Source organism: Juglans microcarpa x Juglans regia, chromosome 1D, assembly GCF_004785595.1.
Source record: "Juglans microcarpa x Juglans regia isolate MS1-56 chromosome 1D, Jm3101_v1.0, whole genome shotgun sequence".
Classification (NCBI taxonomy): domain Eukaryota; kingdom Viridiplantae; phylum Streptophyta; class Magnoliopsida; order Fagales; family Juglandaceae; genus Juglans; species Juglans microcarpa x Juglans regia.
This window is the reverse complement of record NC_054594.1, coordinates 16,695,001-16,713,137: the sequence shown is the minus strand read 5'-3', so window position 1 is coordinate 16,713,137 and position 18,137 is coordinate 16,695,001.

Below are 18,137 nucleotides of genomic sequence, written 5' to 3'. Positions count from 1 at the left end.
TAATACTTTAAATGAGAACATAAATGTATATAATATATAAACTATACCATATATATAAATGAATAATATATATTAAATTGTTACTTATTAAATTCTTTATTATATACTAACTTATAATATAATATATATACTACATTTTATATATCTATTTATATCTATATACTACTTATTAAATAATCAATAAACACCATAAGCTCATAAACTATTCACAAAATTCACAAACAATAATCACAATTATTTCAAGAGTAAGCATAAAATCACAACAACATGTATAAACATATTGCTAAACTTTAGAAATATAACAAGCACTCACAAAAAAACCAATAATCTAATTGTCAATAATATTATATAACATCGTAATCTATAACATAAACATTTATAATATAATATTAAATTGAAAAACGTTCGAACGTAACAATAAGTACGTTCGAACGTTCTGTGTATATAAGGCCAAAACCGAACGTCGAAACGACATTTCGTATTTGTTCATCGTCTACTCCGTTGCACGCCGCCACGCCTCTTTCACCGCCGCCGTCAACTCCGCCACAACCGTCACTAAAGGTAGGCATTCATCTTTTATTCAAGTAACATGTACTTTATTGAAATTTGGATTGAGTTTTGTTTAAAACCGGGTAAGTGATGCCGGATTTTTAACTTCATTTTCCGGCCACCACGGCTAGTCATTTGCCGAAGTCACCGTAGAAATGTTTCTTGAAGTGTATACTTCATTTCCACGGTGACATTTCGGTATTTAGAACCGTATAGAGAAATTTTTGAGATTTCAATAATGGCTGAGTCGACTCAGCCATTCTGTGTCGAAACGTTCGAACGTTTCACCAAGACGTTCGAACGTACGACGTTTAAATTACACAGCCGTTACGGCTTCCACATTCGAACGTTTTATTATAACATCCGAACGTAATGATTTTCTACATTATTCATGCTTCGACGTTCGGACGTCCATATTTATGTTCACACGTAAAACAAATACGTTCGAACGTATTTGTTTTAACGTCCGAACGTAAGTCAGCCAATATTTATTTACTGCTTATGTTCGAACGTACATTGTTACATTCGAACGTATTTGTTTTACGTTCGAATGTAAATATATTGACATTATTTTACGTGCGAACGTATAAATAAACATCTGAACGTTTTATCTTTAATGTTCGAACGTTAAAGATAAAACGTTCGAACGTTACGGCAGAGCATCTTAGAATTAATACAAAAAAATGCATTATTGTAAATAATTTTTTTTTTCCTTTTCTATTTTCAGGATATGGCTCTTCCACTGCATACTAGGAAACGAGGGAGGGAAGGAGCCACGTCGGACACTGCCCGTATCGGAGCTCGTACTGTTATGGTAGAGCGAGAGATCTTAATTAATGAGTTCGACGAACTCTGTTGGCAGCAGACGAACCTGAGAGATGTTTTCCTCAGTAGAGGCTGGGGAAATATCTGCACATTGAGGGGAAAGGTATACCCCTCAATGGTTCAAGAATTCTATATGGGGATGTGTGACATGCCTCAGGATGCATCCTCTCACACTGTGACTGTACGCGGTGTTTCCATTGAGGTATCAGCAGATGTCATCGGCGAGCACCTTGGGATTCGTCGAGGAGTGGAGACATTTGCACACTCGACACCCCGTGAGGATGTAGGCACTTCTACATCATCTACTGGTCGGGGATGTGAGCCAGCATCAGCCAGAGATGCAGGCCAGTCAGAGGCTGAGGATACTGGGGTCGAGGCTCGGGATGATGACCGAGACGAGGATTTCTACATCCTCACCGGGAGGGATCGCATGCAGATCGAGCGGAAGAACGCCTTCAACCAGAACCATCTGCTGCATTTCTTCCGCATGTTGCACCTTATTGTTGCAACAAATGTCGATTATGTGGCTCATAAAACCACATTTAGTCGGCTTCGGGCACAATTTTTTATACGAGTGGCACGTGGAGATCCTATAGATTTGCCATTGCACATCTTTCAGAGGATCCGTTACGAGGCGAGCATCGTCTCCACGGATAATCTCCCATATGGTGTCCTCATCAGCCGACTATTACTTGCACGGGGAGTGCCGACCCAGCCAGAGGACCGGGTCAAAGATCAGATGAGCCCCCTCGACATGACCACGCATCGACGTAGCATTGGACAGGCGAGGGGACGTCAGCCACCCCTGTAGAGGATCTAGTTCCTCCGACGCAGCCTGAGCCAGGTCATGTCGGGAGTAGTAGTCAGCATACGCCGAGTACATCTGCAGGAGATGTGCGGCCTGCTTGGGTTGATGCGGTCATCTCACAGCTGACTGCGCATATCGATCATAAGATCGATCGATCGCTCGAGGCTATATCGGCGTCTGTTGCCGAACTCACCCATCATGTAACTATCCTCAACGACAAGGTTGATACCTTGACTGAGGAGGTACGGAGTTCGACTTTTGCGGATAACGTTATCATCTGACTGTTAATATCAAATTTTGTATTTTATTTTTAATATTTGTAACGAAAAATATTATTGAATATTTCTATCGTTTTTTAATTTCAATTTTTAACCTTCTTTGATGTTATATTTTTCAACTTTAATACTAAATCACTGCATTTCAAATATATATAAATCAATAATATATACTTATATATTACAAAGTGTGTATATATAAATATATACAATTCAATTTTTTAGACTTGTTCACAAATTATGCACAATAAAAACCACATAATTTTTAAATTAAAGTCATTTAATTTAAATTTACAATGAACGTTCGAATGTTATTACTTAACGTTCGAACATTGGTGCAAACATTTTACGTTCGAACGTAAAATTAATAACATTCGAACGGTTGCGCCAAAACATTTTACGTTCAAACGTAAACAGACATAATGTTCGAACGTATATGTAACGTTCGAACGCATTTTTCCCATACGTTGGAACGTAAAAAAATCTCATTCTATCTTTAGTGACGGTTTCCAGAAACTGTCACAGAAAATACCTTTTAGTGACGGTTTAGAGACTGTCACAATTTCCTAACCGTCACTAAAAACCAATTGTGTTGTAGTGACATGAGTAACCCAATTGGGTTGCACCGATCAAGTGGCTATATTTTGCCTCCTTCAATATTATATCCACTTGATTTCATCAAATTTGACCTTCAAACTTAAACATCATTTTCAAAGCTTAAATTTGCATTAATACATTGGATTTCATCAAGAAATACTGCTTTTTGCGGCCAAATTTATTTCTGGCGAAAAGGCCAAAATCTAAATGATATTTTGCAGGTGTTATCCATAAATGTACATCAATAATCACATAATTACCAAAACAAAATCACACAATTTATTTCTGGCGCTTCAAACCTCCAGAAGAGAATTTTGTCCAAAGGGATTATCGTCGCATAGAAACTAGAGGAGATAATTGGTCGCCGGCAAAATATTTGGATTTTCATCCCAAATAACTTTCAACGGCGAACATTTACTGCGGCAAAAATATTAGCCGCGATACAAAACAGCAGGAAATATTATTTACACTGGCAGCCAGGCAAAAATACTATTAGCGGCGAGAAAATGTCGCTGCAGCAAAGAGGTGACGTTGCCTCTGTTTTCTAATAACAGTGTGTAATAACCGTAGAAAATAATATTTTGTGGCAGTTCAAATCGCCACAAAAATGATTATCCTGGTGATTTATGGCTCATCTGGAGCCTTATTTATGGCACATTTAAGGAGCTTTTGCCGCCAATATAGTCGTTGGAAATAGTTTTGTATTTACGATATGTTTGGTAAAATCTCCACAACAAAGTAATTCGGGAACTTTAACAGCGGCCAATCCGTGACGCTTAAAAATCACTGCAAATACTCTTTTACGACGATTTTGGCTGATATTTCCGGCGAAATACATCAATGAGAAAGTACTTTTTCTTGTAGTATCAGAGAGATGTTAGTTAGAGAACTCCCGTTTAATTATCCATTGAGTACTCCATTTTTCTTGAATTTCTTGGCAATTGAATTTTTTTTAGACTAATTAGAAAATCTAATTAAAACTCTATACCAGACATGATGTATTCGAATGAAGATATGGAGCTAAGCCCATGCGGAAAATCCGGATAATATGAGTTGGGTTTTGCTACTCATCATCTTTATACACCACACACTACAATTATTTATTTTTTAATCAATTTTTATTTTTTAAAAAAATTTTTGATTTTATTCCTCCTAAACTAATTTAATTATTCTACTCATTATCCATACACATTTAAGAAGAGAAAAAATGAAAAATAAAATAATTATGAATAATGTGTAATGTATGGGATGATGATTAAAATTTTTCATACGAGACATTTGGTCATTTAAACAAATAGGTGGATAGGAGAGGAGAAAAGGTTGATTTCTTTATTTCTTTTAAGGCGTGAATCTTTATATGCACAGTAAAAAAAAAAAAACAACGACAAAACGAAAAAAAAAAAAAAGAAGAAAACTCAAAAGATGAAGAAATATGTATTAATTATAGACGTATGACATGAAGTGTTCATTGCAAATTATAATTAATTCTGTATTCTACCCACAATGCAGCAAGTTGGGTAAACTGTTCAATATCACTTGCGGGTCCCCTGCATAGAATGTGTATTCAAGTAGCATATGTGGTGGATCAAAATTAATTCTGAGAGCAGTGCATCTATGATATATATGTTCATGCCAAAAACAAATGAACTTCATCATCAACATTTATGCTGGTTTAGTTGCAAAGTAAGCAACCCAGCTTTTGTTCCTATTCTGTACAATGTCTTCAAGTTCAGTAGGATGCAGTTTTTTGTTTTTTCTAATCAGCTGGTTTGGAGATGATTGTTAGGATGGAAGGCCCTAACAATCATCCCCAAACCAGTTAATACAATACAAAAAAAAATAAAAAAGATAAATATATGAAACCAATGGCTCCTACCCATTTACCACAACTGTTGTGTTGCACTTTGCTGGTTCAGTTTGATTGAAAGAAACACGCACTTCCTTTTCGTTACAATCTTTGGTTAGGACAAGTGATAACGTAAGAAAATAACATTCAGTAGATGGTTTGATATGCCGGCGAACAACTGTCAGTGGCTGTAAAGACATGTGGGAATCATGTGTCACTGCAGGTGAGAAGACACTTGTCAAAATTCAAGGCCGCTGGCAGCATTTCTGCCGCGCGAGGCAGCGGAACGCATGCAGTGTTAATATCTATAAACACAAATAGCTTCACATTATTTATTAGTTTTATTAATATCTAAAAATATTAGAGAAAAGTGCTTAGCTAATACTATGTGTTGTTTAAACTTTAAAGCCCAATAGATATATTGTAAATTACATGTATAGGCTATTTATCTACAAATATAGAAAGTTTGATCTTTTCCTCAAAATATAAAGTTATTAAATATAATATAAATAATCTAATTTAGCAAAATTAATTATCTCAAAAATAAATTGGATAAAAAAATCGAGGTGACCCTCCTTTTTATTAAATAAAAAATAAAAAATAAAACAAAAAATCTTCACAACCTCCTCACACTCCACACTCTACATTTTTTTTAATTTTTATTATTTTGGCTATATTTTGCCTCCTTCAATATATCCACTTGATTTCATCAAATTTGACCTTCAAACAAACTTAAACATCATTTTCAAAGCTTAAATCAGCATTAATACATTGGATTTCATCAAGAATACTGCTTTTTGTGACCAAATTTATTTTCAAAGAAAATGCCAAAATCTAAATAATATTGTAGGTATTATTCATAAATTTACATCAATAATCGTATAAATACAAAAAAAAAAATACACAAAATTTATTTCCGGCGTTTCAAAATTTATTTACACCACACACGATATTTATTTTAATTTACTTTTCTTTTTTTAAAATTTTTTGTGAGAGCTGTGCATGTGTGGTGGATCAAAATTAATTGTGAGAGCTGTGCATGTATGATATATATGTTTATTTATGCGAAATAAATAAATGAACTTCATCATCACATTTCTGTATAGTATAATATGTGCTGCTGATTGAATCAAGAGTTGTTTTGCTCGCTTCAAGGTGAAGCGACCCAGCTAATTTGGTTCCTATACTATACAATGCCTTCAAGGTCACTAGGATGCAATTTTTTGTTTTTTCTAATCAAGCTTCATATATATATATATATATATATATATATATTAAAAAGTTAGAAGATACAAGAGTCTAAAGGGTGGGAAGCCCTAACAATCACCCCGAAACTACTAAATACAACACGAGAAAAAGAAAAAGAAAAATATATGAAGCCAATGGCTCCTACCCATTTACTGCACATTGCTGGTCCAATTTGATTGAAAGAAATGGCCACTTCCTTTTCTTCACAATCTTTAGTTAGGACAAGCGGTAATATAAGAAAATGACATTCAGTAGATGGTCTGATGCACAGGCGAAGAACCGTCAATGAGTGTGAAGGTGAGTGGTAATCACGTGCCATTGCTGGTGAGAAGATGCTTGTTGGATCTGCAAAATCCAAAGCCACTGACACCATTTCTGTCATGCGAGGCGGCAGAACGCGCACCGTGAAGCAGCGGCATGTGGATCTCACACGCAACATAGGCCACGCATGAGACTCACGCACTATTCTAATAGACGCAATTCTTCCAGAAGCCAACATATCGGCAGTTGCCAGTTGAGGAGTCTTGTGGAGCCACGTGTGATGGTCTAAGCTGGTTGGAAAGCAGTAAATCGGCCCATCTCTTTGCTAGTTCATGAAAACAAAGGAAAAGATCTGACAAAAGCCGGTGGACAATGTCGGAAAGTACTTGAGGGAAAGAGGGGAGGAGGAGCTGAAGCTCCCACCCCTTCTAGATGGCGGAGGGAGGATCTTAATAGATGGGTTTTAAGAGAGACTTTTCAGAAGGAGAGCGGGTATTGGGGAGAGGACATGTAAAAGAAAGTCAATAGGATGCAGTTACTTGTATGATGGGGTTTTCATTTATGGCTTCGTTTGGGATGAGTGATATTTACATTAATCAGTGTTCTGCATAGTTAAACTAAAGTATCACCCTTTTCTTGGGAGAAAAGAAAGAAGGGTAGAATATTGTAAAGCTGTTGCTTTTTCCTTGTAGAATCTCGCTAATGGGTCATTGGTTGATGACGTGCTGAAAAAAGTTGAAGATATGACCAATCGCAGATGAACTTGGAGTGCTATTATCTCAGTTTGCAATTGAATGGTGTGCTGCGAATCCTAACGTTTCTTTTGTTATTACTTATTACTGGAGCAACAAAGGAATCTCAAGTGAGATCTGAAGTGTTCACACGTTTGAAACGTATTTATTGTTAGATGAAGTGACTTTTATTTTCATATGGGTTTCGTTTGCTTATTGTTTGAACTACGAGAAAAAGGGCCTATTATCGTGATTTCATTTTTGTTGCAAATGAGATCGTCGCAATAAGTCATTAATTGCAGCGATTTAAAACTCGCCTGTCACCACCCCGCCCCGGGAAGGGAGGAATCACTACGTACATACCTGTCCCTTTTTCTTTCTTTCCATTTTTTTTCCTAATAACATGCGATCAGCATGAACATAACATACGTGTACTCTAAGTTTCTAATTTAATAAAGGGGAACATCTGATAGACATTCTATTCGAATATTCATTCATAAAAGACTCTCAGAGTCCATCAAACGTTCATAACTGTTCTAGTTAGAAAGAGACTTCGTCCCAACATAAAAACAACATCCATAAACATAATCCATCATCCATGTAAAGTCGAACCAATAGGGAAAATGCTAAACGTCTGCCTCTCCCTCTGCAGTAATGCCTTGCTCTCCAGCCTTTTCGTCATTACCTGGACGTTTAAAATATAAACACAAAGTGCATCAAATACTCAATAAGCAGTACACCATGTTGTTAACTTATTAAACACATATATCTTTTCTTTTGAAAATATGCATACATAAACATTTGCTAATCTTGACAATGCTTTCATGCATAAACAGTTTAAGGTATAAGTCATACTTTCATGCATAAACATTTTAAGAAATAACTATGCTTTCATGTATAAACATTTTAAGAAAAACCCATACTTTCATTTTCACTTTCTTTGGCCAGTACACACTATATGCCCCGTGTGTTAGGGTTAGCGGTCTTTCTTTGGACCTGGATTCTACCCGTGGCCACAGGTTGCGAATCTTTTTCAATCAGGGGGCAGCACTGGGTGCACTACTAGTTCTACTTACTCGGCATTGCAATCTGCTCATTCCTTTGGTACCCTTTTCATTCATATGGCCGTTATGTATTTTCATACATTAAAGCATTTATTCATTCAGTCATTTCTTCCTTTCATTCATATCAGCTATTTCTTTTCAGTCATTTTCATTTAACAGTTCACTTATGGAAAAACTTCATTTAAAAGGCATGAGCTTAAATATCATCTTTCATGGCATCCATAAAGCATCAGTTCACAGAGACATTTTAAAACACTTTCTTCGCGTCATTTAAAGCATCAGTTCACTGGGGTATTTTAAAACACTTTCTTCGCGTTATTTAAAGCATCAGTTCATAGGAACATGTTAAAATGTCTTCTTCGTGTCATTTAAAGCATTAGTTAAAGCATAAGACGTTAGACATTCATTTCCTTTCCTTTGCAATCAAAACATTTTCATCATCTTTCTTAGTCCGATACACATACATTTTCATGAACAAGATACATTTTCATGAACAAGATACATTTTTATGCTATACTACATATAGAGATAATCAATAAGTTTCTTAAGAGATCATGTGTGAAAATCTCATGATTTAGAACCTACATGCATGCATTACCTTATACACATACACACAATTATAATCGATAGAATGCTTAACAGGGGCTATCAAGAAATGGTTTGTACATAATATATACATTTCCTCTTTTCTTTAAAAGAACATTTGCAATAAGAGAGAGAGAGACATTCTTTCATAAAGAGAACTTGGTGTACAAAGCATGGTCATAGCTACTTACCTTTATGCTTCTCGATACTTCCAACTTCAATATAGGTCATATTCCAATAAATAGTATAAGTTTGTTAATACTCATACAATATTCTTTAGCCCTCCCTTTAAAAGAGAAAACCAAACATTACAATCTAACGTCCCTCCTATGCTTAACATTAATCCAAATGACTACTCTTCACCTCAACTTACAGGAGAAATAACTTAAATATTAAGACATACTAGCTGTCCATGGAAAGGCTATTTTAAAAGCTTACATGAAAAGCAGTTAAGAATTCATTGGCTTCAAGCAAGGTCTCTTTGGTTCAATCTCACTTTGGGTTGTCGACATTAGGAGATAAAATCTGAAAATTTTCAACAATGGGCTTTAAATTAGATTTAGGCATCTCAAGTAGGCTAAACAAGCTTAAGAAACATGCCCTTTAAATCAATTGTAGTCCCTCATTATAAAAATGTTAACTTATCAATATTTGAGACTCTTGGATTAAGTAGAATTTAACCAAACGAGAGACAACATAAGTGGGCTATTTTTACATAGAGACAAGGCGTGACATATCATAATACATCATGTCCAAATAATCTCTTATATAACTAACTAAGCTATAACCTATTCACATAAGCAATATTTTAATTAGTTTAAATAACATATCTCATTAAAATTAGAGTAGCATAAAGTATAGCAAAGTTACCCATTAAAGAACTTTAAAACAATTTAAACACTCAAGCTTATAATACTTTACTCACTTAATACCTTTTAAAGTCAAGATATAAAATTAATTGAATTATTATACTCATAATCCAAACACCATACATTTAATAAGAGAAAAAATTAAAAATTAAAAAATTATATGTGGTATGTGAGTAAAATTTCATATGATACATTTGATCATTTAAACAAATACTATACGACCAATTCATATGAGGTGGATAGGAGAGGAGAAAATGTTCATTTATTTATTTCTTTTAAGGCAGGGATCTCTATATGCACGGTAAAAAAAAAAAAAAAAAAAAAAAAAAAAAAAAAAAAAAACTCAAAAGAATGTATAATTAATTCTGTATTCTTCCCACAATGCATCAAGTTGGGTAAACTGTTCAATATCACTGGCGTGTCCCCTTCATAGAATGTGTATTCATGTAGCATGTGTGGTGGATCAAAATTAATTCTGAGAGCAATGCATCTATGATATATATATGTTTATGCAAAAAACAAAGGAAAATGCTTGAGCCACCGCTGGCTATCTTATGTGTGTGTGTGTTTTTTTTTTTTTTTTTTTTGTTCTTTTATTACATAGATTTTTTTAATACTTTTAAATATTTGTAAAAAATGAAAAAATTCACAATAACATTAAAAAATACTTCCTTAATCATGAAGTGTTTTTTAATGTATTTTTTAATGATTAATATTTTTTTATTAGCTCCAGTACTGGGAAGACTAATATTATTTTTTTTAATTTTTTTTACTTCATGATTAAGGAAATGTTTTTTAATGATGTTGTGAATTTTTTTATTTTTTAAAAATATTTAAAAGTGTTAAAAGAATCTATATAAAAAAAGAACTGAAAAAAAAAAATACACATAAAGTTCAATGAGCTCTAGCGTGGTCCAAAAACAAATAAACTTCATCCTTAACATTTATGTATAATATGTAGTGCTAATTGACCAAGAGTTGTTTTTTCCCCGGGGGGTGGTGTTAGTCTGGTTAAGTTGCAAAGTGTTTTAATTTTGTGAAGCGACCCAGCTTTTGTTCCTATACTTTACAATGCCTTCAAGTTCAGTAGGAAGATGCAGCTTTTTGTTTTTTCTAATCAAGCTTCATATATATATATATATATATATTAAACAGTTAGAAGATATAAAAGTCTAAATGGTGGAAGGTCCTAACAATCATCCCCAAAGCAGCTAATACAACACGAGAAAATGAAAATGAAAAATATAAGAAGCCAATGGCTCCTACCCGTTTACCACAACTGTTGTGTTGCACTTTGCTGGTCCAACTTGATTGAAAGAAATGCCCACTTCTTTTTCCTCACAATCTTTGGTTAGGACAAGTGGTAACTTAAGAAAATAGCATTCAGTAGATGGTCTGATACACCGGTGAACAGCCGTCAGGGCTGTGAAGGCGTGTGGAAATCACGTGCTACTGCTGGTGAGAAATTGCTTGTTGGATCTGTAAAATTGAAGGCTTTCGACCCCAATTCTGCCGCACGAGGCAGCATAACGTGCACATTGTTAATATCTATAAACAAAAATAGCTTCACTTGATTTTTTAGTTTTATTAATATCTAAAAATATTAGAGAAAAGTGCTTACCTAAGTTTAAACTTTAAAGCCCAATAGATATATTATAAATGATATAGGCTATCAACAAATACAGAAAGTTTGATCCTTTCCTCAAAATATAAAGTTATTAAATATAATATAAATAATTTAATTTATCAAATTAATAAGCTCATAAATAAATATTGGAAGTACTCGATCTTTAGCTCAAATTCATGAGTTAGTTGAGTGCTATAGAATAACTTGAGTAGACAAGTGGAATAATACATTTGAAACGCAATTAATTGGATTCAATTGAGTAGATCCACAAGTGGAATACATTCAATTGGATTCCATCACATAATTTGTTATGTAGACAAGTAGATATATTCTATCACCTAATTAACCATATATATGATTAGTTAATTAACTATAGAATAATATGATTTGATTGAGTCATGACTTGTATAGATCGAGTAGTGGGTCTATTTTCGAACCTTAAACACTTGAGCTAATTTATCACGAATGGAGCACATACATTCCATGGGCAGAACAGTGGTACAATACGACGTACCATGTATCTACGGGAATGACCCCATTCCAAGCATTGTATGGTTGTTTGCCTCCTCCACTTTCCATTTACCATAGTGGTTTCTCTTCTGTGCATGACGTGGACCAGAGTCTCATGACCAAAGCAGAGTTGTTACGCCAACTTAAAACTAATCTAGAGACTTCCAGCAACCGAATGAAGCAGACAGTGGATCACAAGAGGAGGGATGTGACTTTTGAAGTTGGCGAACTGGTGTTTCTTAAGTGCACCCCTATAGGCAGCATTCAGTTTTCAAACGTGTCCATCAGAAGCTTGCTAGTCGATTTTACGGTCCATACCTAGTGTTAAAAAAAATTGGAGCGGTTGCGTATAAGCTTCAGCTGCCGGAAGGAGCTCGAATTCATCTTGTTTTCCACGTTTCATTGTTAAAAAAATTCGTGGGCAACAAGGTGGTGACATCTACCAAATTGTCGCCAGTGAACGATGAAGGCGCAGTTATATTGGAACCTCAACAAATATTGGACACGCGCTGGGTCAAAAAAGGCAACAAATTTAAAGAAGAACGTCTAGTCTAGTGGAAGCGTCTACCACTGAAGGAGGCCACGTGGGAGCCAGCCCAATCATTGCAGGAGCAGTTTCCATCTGTGGACGTTGAGGACAAGCATCCACTGGAGGGGGGAAGTATTGTTAGGCCACGTCGTTCGGCGAGGGGCTTAAAACCGAATCCCAAATATCTAGGTTGAAGTGGACGTGAGTCAAGACCGTTGCAGTCATGGGCAAGTAGAGAATGAAAAGATCACTGGATCGGACTGCGTCTTTTGCAGTTGAGAGTTTTACGTGTTTTTCTGTTGCATGTTATCTTTCCATTATGCTCTGTTTTTTACATATTTTGCATGCTCTGTTTTATGTGTTTTATGTGTGTGGACAAGTGGGTATATTCTTTGACCTTAAACCCATGCGCGCAGTACTTGGATTATTCCACCGCAAGCTTAGTACTCATATTTTGAATTAATTAACAGTATATGGAATAATATGATCATGTGATCAAGTCTTGTGTAGGCAATTAAGTGTAACAAGCCCAATGAATTGATAGTAAATAAATTGAAATATCCCATTTCGAGGGCTAAAAAGCCTCCAAGAATTTCAAAAAGAAGAAGAAGATGAAATAAAGGAAAAGTTTCTATTACCTTCTGGATAAAAAGTAAACAATACGCTCACCACATCTATATGTAGGAATTCCCTAATGGAAGGCTTCCCATCTACTGGCCTCGTGGGCCATGGCTTGAACAACTAACATAAGCATAATAAGAAAATTAAAAGGTCTATTACATCATTAATCTACTTGGGCCTAAGCCTATAACACCAACTAAAATAAGCTCTATTCCTACTCCCAACCAGTAGTCACACAAGTTGGCCCTGTCGTTTGTGACAGCATAAAACCCACAAGCCCAAAGCCGCTTGGATTGTTACAAATCCTCCCCCAATGGAGCACCTTGCCCACAAGGTGCAAGTAAGTCTCCTTTATCTTGGAAGAACACCTCGCCTCTTGCTAGCATATCATCTCAAAGTAGGAGCGTAATTTGTAATCTCCAGAATAGCAAACCTCTAGAATATGGCCTTGTTGATTCAGTTACAATGGTCGACTTAATGCCTTATCACTCTTCGTTGAAGGAGACAGTGGCATTGGAACATGAATCTTGGTAGGTGGGTAATTTCCATCAATGCACACAGGCCAATATGGACCTTCAGTTGGCGCATCCAGACTATGCAAAATGATTTCACCTACCTTCATGATGGATATTTTAAAACCTGCAATATCAAGAGATGCCATAAAGGACCTTGTGTACACTCTATCAACAGCCAGTCCGTGTTCAAACTGTAATTTAGACACTGTATTTCTTGATACAATCATCAATCCCCTTATAGGGGTGGCTCCTAACCCATTGACCATGAGCTCCACTCTATTGCCTCTTGTAATGGGAATATGGGTTTCCAGTGGAAGTATTGGACTAAGAACATGAGAGATCACCACATCCACAAGTTGAATGTTGGTCATAGTAGCATAAGGTTCACCATAAATTCCGAGGTCAAGGTCCATGTTTTCTAGACCCAAACATTCAAATATAACCTGCCTATACGGTGTGCAAACAGATAGAGTAAAACCCATTGTTCCAACCATTTTTTATCCACATCTTGTTTTAGCAGCAATATCAACACAAATCATCTTATAAATATTTTTGTCATTATTTATCACCACCAAGATCGCAACACCTCCTAATTATTCACTTTGCATCGTTTTCGTGAAGTCGCAATCACCATGTACAGATAAGACAATCAATCCAGAAAATCTTGAAGATGAACTAGAGTCCTCCCCAACAAAATGTTCTGCTCGATTACCCCATATTATAAAGCCACCATTTCTAGTCCTACACCACTCCATTATACTACGCACTACAACAACCACAATAGCATAATTAAAATAGACATGCAACATAACTTGACTCCTCCTCCACGATTTAACCTCTTCCAATGTAAGTAATATATTACCACATAAGAAAGGTCTCCTCCCAAGTCTATCCACTACCAGAGCAGCTACTCCAGTAATGATCAACTTCAATAACCCAAATAAGATTGAGAACGTGACATTCTTAGGGTTTAACACTTTCTCAGGCCTTTCATCAAACACGTTACAAGCAACGATCACACTAATGTCTTTATCATTGTTTGTACTAAAGTTGCTAAATACTTCATCGGAAGAGCCAGCATTTAACCTTTGAACCTCCCTCACTAGATTAACATAGTAATGAAGACGTTTGTGATACTCTACAAATATTTTTGATGCTTCGTCACATTGTTGCTCATAAGCATTCAACACCACTTATTGTGCCTTTTCATCTTTTCTATTAAATATCCCTCAAAGCCTATCAAAGTAACTAAGTTTGGCTTTTCATTTGCTTGCTTCATGTACAGGAACACCTTTAAAGCCTTTGACATAAAGTTGTAAGCAACATAGCCCGCATTCATGGAGCTCCAAGAACCCCTATCTCTCACTGTCATTTTATCAAACACCCGACTTGCAAGCTCAATCATGGTGAAAGCTGCATAAATTCTCAAAAAAGTATTCCCTATATCAACTGACTATATCATCCCACCTTCTCCAACACTCAAGCACTAACCACAAGCTTTATAACAAAAGAGTATGTGAATATTTTAGGTTGACGCCCAACCCTTCGAAACCGAGCAGACAACCTCACCGTAGGTGAATTATCTTCATCCAATGCAACAATAAGATGAGAAACAAAATCAGGACTCCGCTGCAAAACAGAGCACCTCCTTCTAACTGAGTCAGAAAAGCTTATTATTGGCTTTTGCTTCTTTAGGTCCCAAACCACAGTTGTCCCATTATATGAAGTGGATGTCAATACCTGTTGAACCTTACTATTCCAAGATAAGCACAAAATATCTCCCGTTGAGTTGCAGCCCTTAAGAGGTGGAAAATGAGAAGGTTCTGCAGTATTTGCCAAACCGTCGAATAATAAATAAAGAGAGAGGATGGAAGAGAAAGGTGCTAGAGTGACAGCACGACATTGTAGAGAGCTGAGTAATACAGCGGCGACAGTGAGAGGGCCATATGAGGTCGTGCTAAGCTAGCCAGTCACAGAGGACAAGGAGGTAAAGTTGTTGTTGGCGAGACAACGAGGACCACTGCTTGCAAAGAATAGGTAGTGCTAGGGGGGTTTTTTTTATTGGAAAGACTGTGGTAGAGAGAAAATAAACAAGGGAAAGAGAGCAAGGAGTGGGAGAAAAATTGTTGGGTTCTCAGATTAAAATTGACATCCACAGAGATAGAGGTTAGATAAGAAGACATGTGAGGGTAGTAATCGGAGACCACGAGGATCAAATTTCCATCTAGTATCTAGATTCATCTTAATGGTTAAGTTATTACAAGGCTTGACCAACGAAAATGAAAAAGAAATGAATAATTCTTGAGAGTAAAGGAAGGGGAGAAAAAACCTCAACTACGGACTAATAACACCACCCTACACAGCGGCAGGAAGACACCTCTCCTCGGTTCGAGAAACAGAGAGAGGACTTGGTACTTGTTTCTATTAATTGCAATAGATTTTAAAACTTTACTTTCTTATAATCTATACTTTTAATTAGTTGCTATAGTGTGTGTATATATATATATATATTATAGATTATTATAATAATATATTAATAATCTATAATATTATCAATTATAATATAAAATAGTTGCTATAGTATATATATATATATATTATATTATAGATTATTAAAATATTATATATAATGGATTATTAAAATTATATATATACTTATAAGTATAATAATACTAATATTAGTTCGAATAGAATAAAGTCTCATTCGAACGAATTTCACTTATTCGAACGTGAAATGCCCCATTTGAACGCACTGCGTGAAGCCGTCCTCAACATCATCATCCTCTTCTCAAGCCAAATCGAATGACGACAAGATTAAGGAATTAGAGGCAACACTTGAGATATAACGATTGAGGTCCAAGGAAAAAGAGTTACTGACCCGATTAGATTAAGCAGTAGATTTTGAGGCGAGATTAGAAGAGAACATGCAAAAGAGACTGGAGACGGGGGTACATAAAGTATTTGAACAGTGGCAGTCAATGATGTCCCAAAACCCACCACCACAATCTTAAAATTTAGTTTTTCTTTAATTATCTCTCTATTATGATGTTCCAAAATATTTGAACAATTGTGATGTTTGATTTACAATTTGTATAATATTAGTATGGTATTTTTAATTAAATTCTGTTCTGCATGATTAATATTGTTTGAACAGTAAATAACCAGTTCGAACGGTAAACTACAATTCATAAATTCATTCGAACAAAATAGACCCATTCGAACAAAAACTGACCCATTCGAACAACAACCAAGGAATACAGTTCGTACAGCCGTTCGAACAAAAAAATATTTCTTTGAACAACATTAATATGCAAAACCCCATTTGAATGGACAGAATTTCCAGAAATAAAATGTCTGTTCGAATGACAGAATTTATGTATTCAAACACTGAGTATGTTCGAACAAGATCAGATATGGTTATTTGTTCGAATCAAAATTTCTTTTGTTCGAACGGTACGTGTCGGTTCAAACTGTAAGGTGATGAGAATGTAAAATGTCATATTTCTCTCCCTTAATGTCTAGTCTTCTATACTTATTTGGTGCCTAAATGTACTAATTATTCTATTATTTTGATTTAAGATGCAAAAGGAGTCGTTAAATGCATAATGAAGCTAATTGGGAGATTATGGACAGTTTCGACATCGCTTTGTAATCTGGGCATAACTCTCTCATCCGAGCTCCGATTGAGATGATTCAAAATAATATGGAACACCAAGAAATAGATATACAACTTTCATGTTTTGCGTTTTGAGAGATACTGGTTGAATCAAGGTTGAAAATGGGATTGAAGTTGACGCACCTACACTGTTGACGTTCCAGAACATTCCTTATCGTGTAATTCAAATATGTGATTTAATTGCAAACGTTTTGGAGATCTGGTGCACGAAAGTTACAGTTGGAAAACCACCACTTTCCTAGTTATATTAGGACTCTATTTTATTTTTAATATTTTCCTTAATTAAGTCAGATTTGGATATGGTAATTTGATGATAATGTTTAGAATATTTTAGGAGATTTTGTAGGATTCTAATAAGGGGCTTGGAGGTGTAAAAGAGGGGGGAAATCATCATACTAGGGCATCTCTCTCCCCTCTTCTCTAACTTCTCCTTCCAGTTTTCATGATGGCCTTGTGTGGCTAAACTTTCATAATTGGTCAAAGGAAACGAAAGCCTCGAAATTAATAAAACTGTGAGATCTAATTTGTTTTTAGTGTTCATTTATGCTTTGAGTATCGGATGTTTTTCTATGCCTATCCTATTTTCATGATTGTCTCATTTAATTACTAGGAGGCCTACTAGTTTATTATTCGTTGTAATCTACTGCTAGATTAGACATCAAATCCGTAATTGTTTGATCCCTCTAATTTGTGAAGCAACTAAGATTTGATGATTTGATGCGTCAGAAATTATTAGATTTTAGGAAGAACGCTTGAAGAAATTAAATGCAACCGCATGTGCTTGTGTTGTTTAGTTTCATCGATCTCTCTAATTCTTAAGGCTGCAACTAGATTAAACCTTTAACACTTGTCTTGTGTTGTTTGGTAGTTAAGGCTAATTAGATCACTTGTTTTCTAATTAACTGCGACTAAGGAGAGATAGGAAAATAATTCTAACGGTGAATATTCAGAGTATGAATTAATATATACTTGCATCGATGATCAATTGTAAAATTCCGATG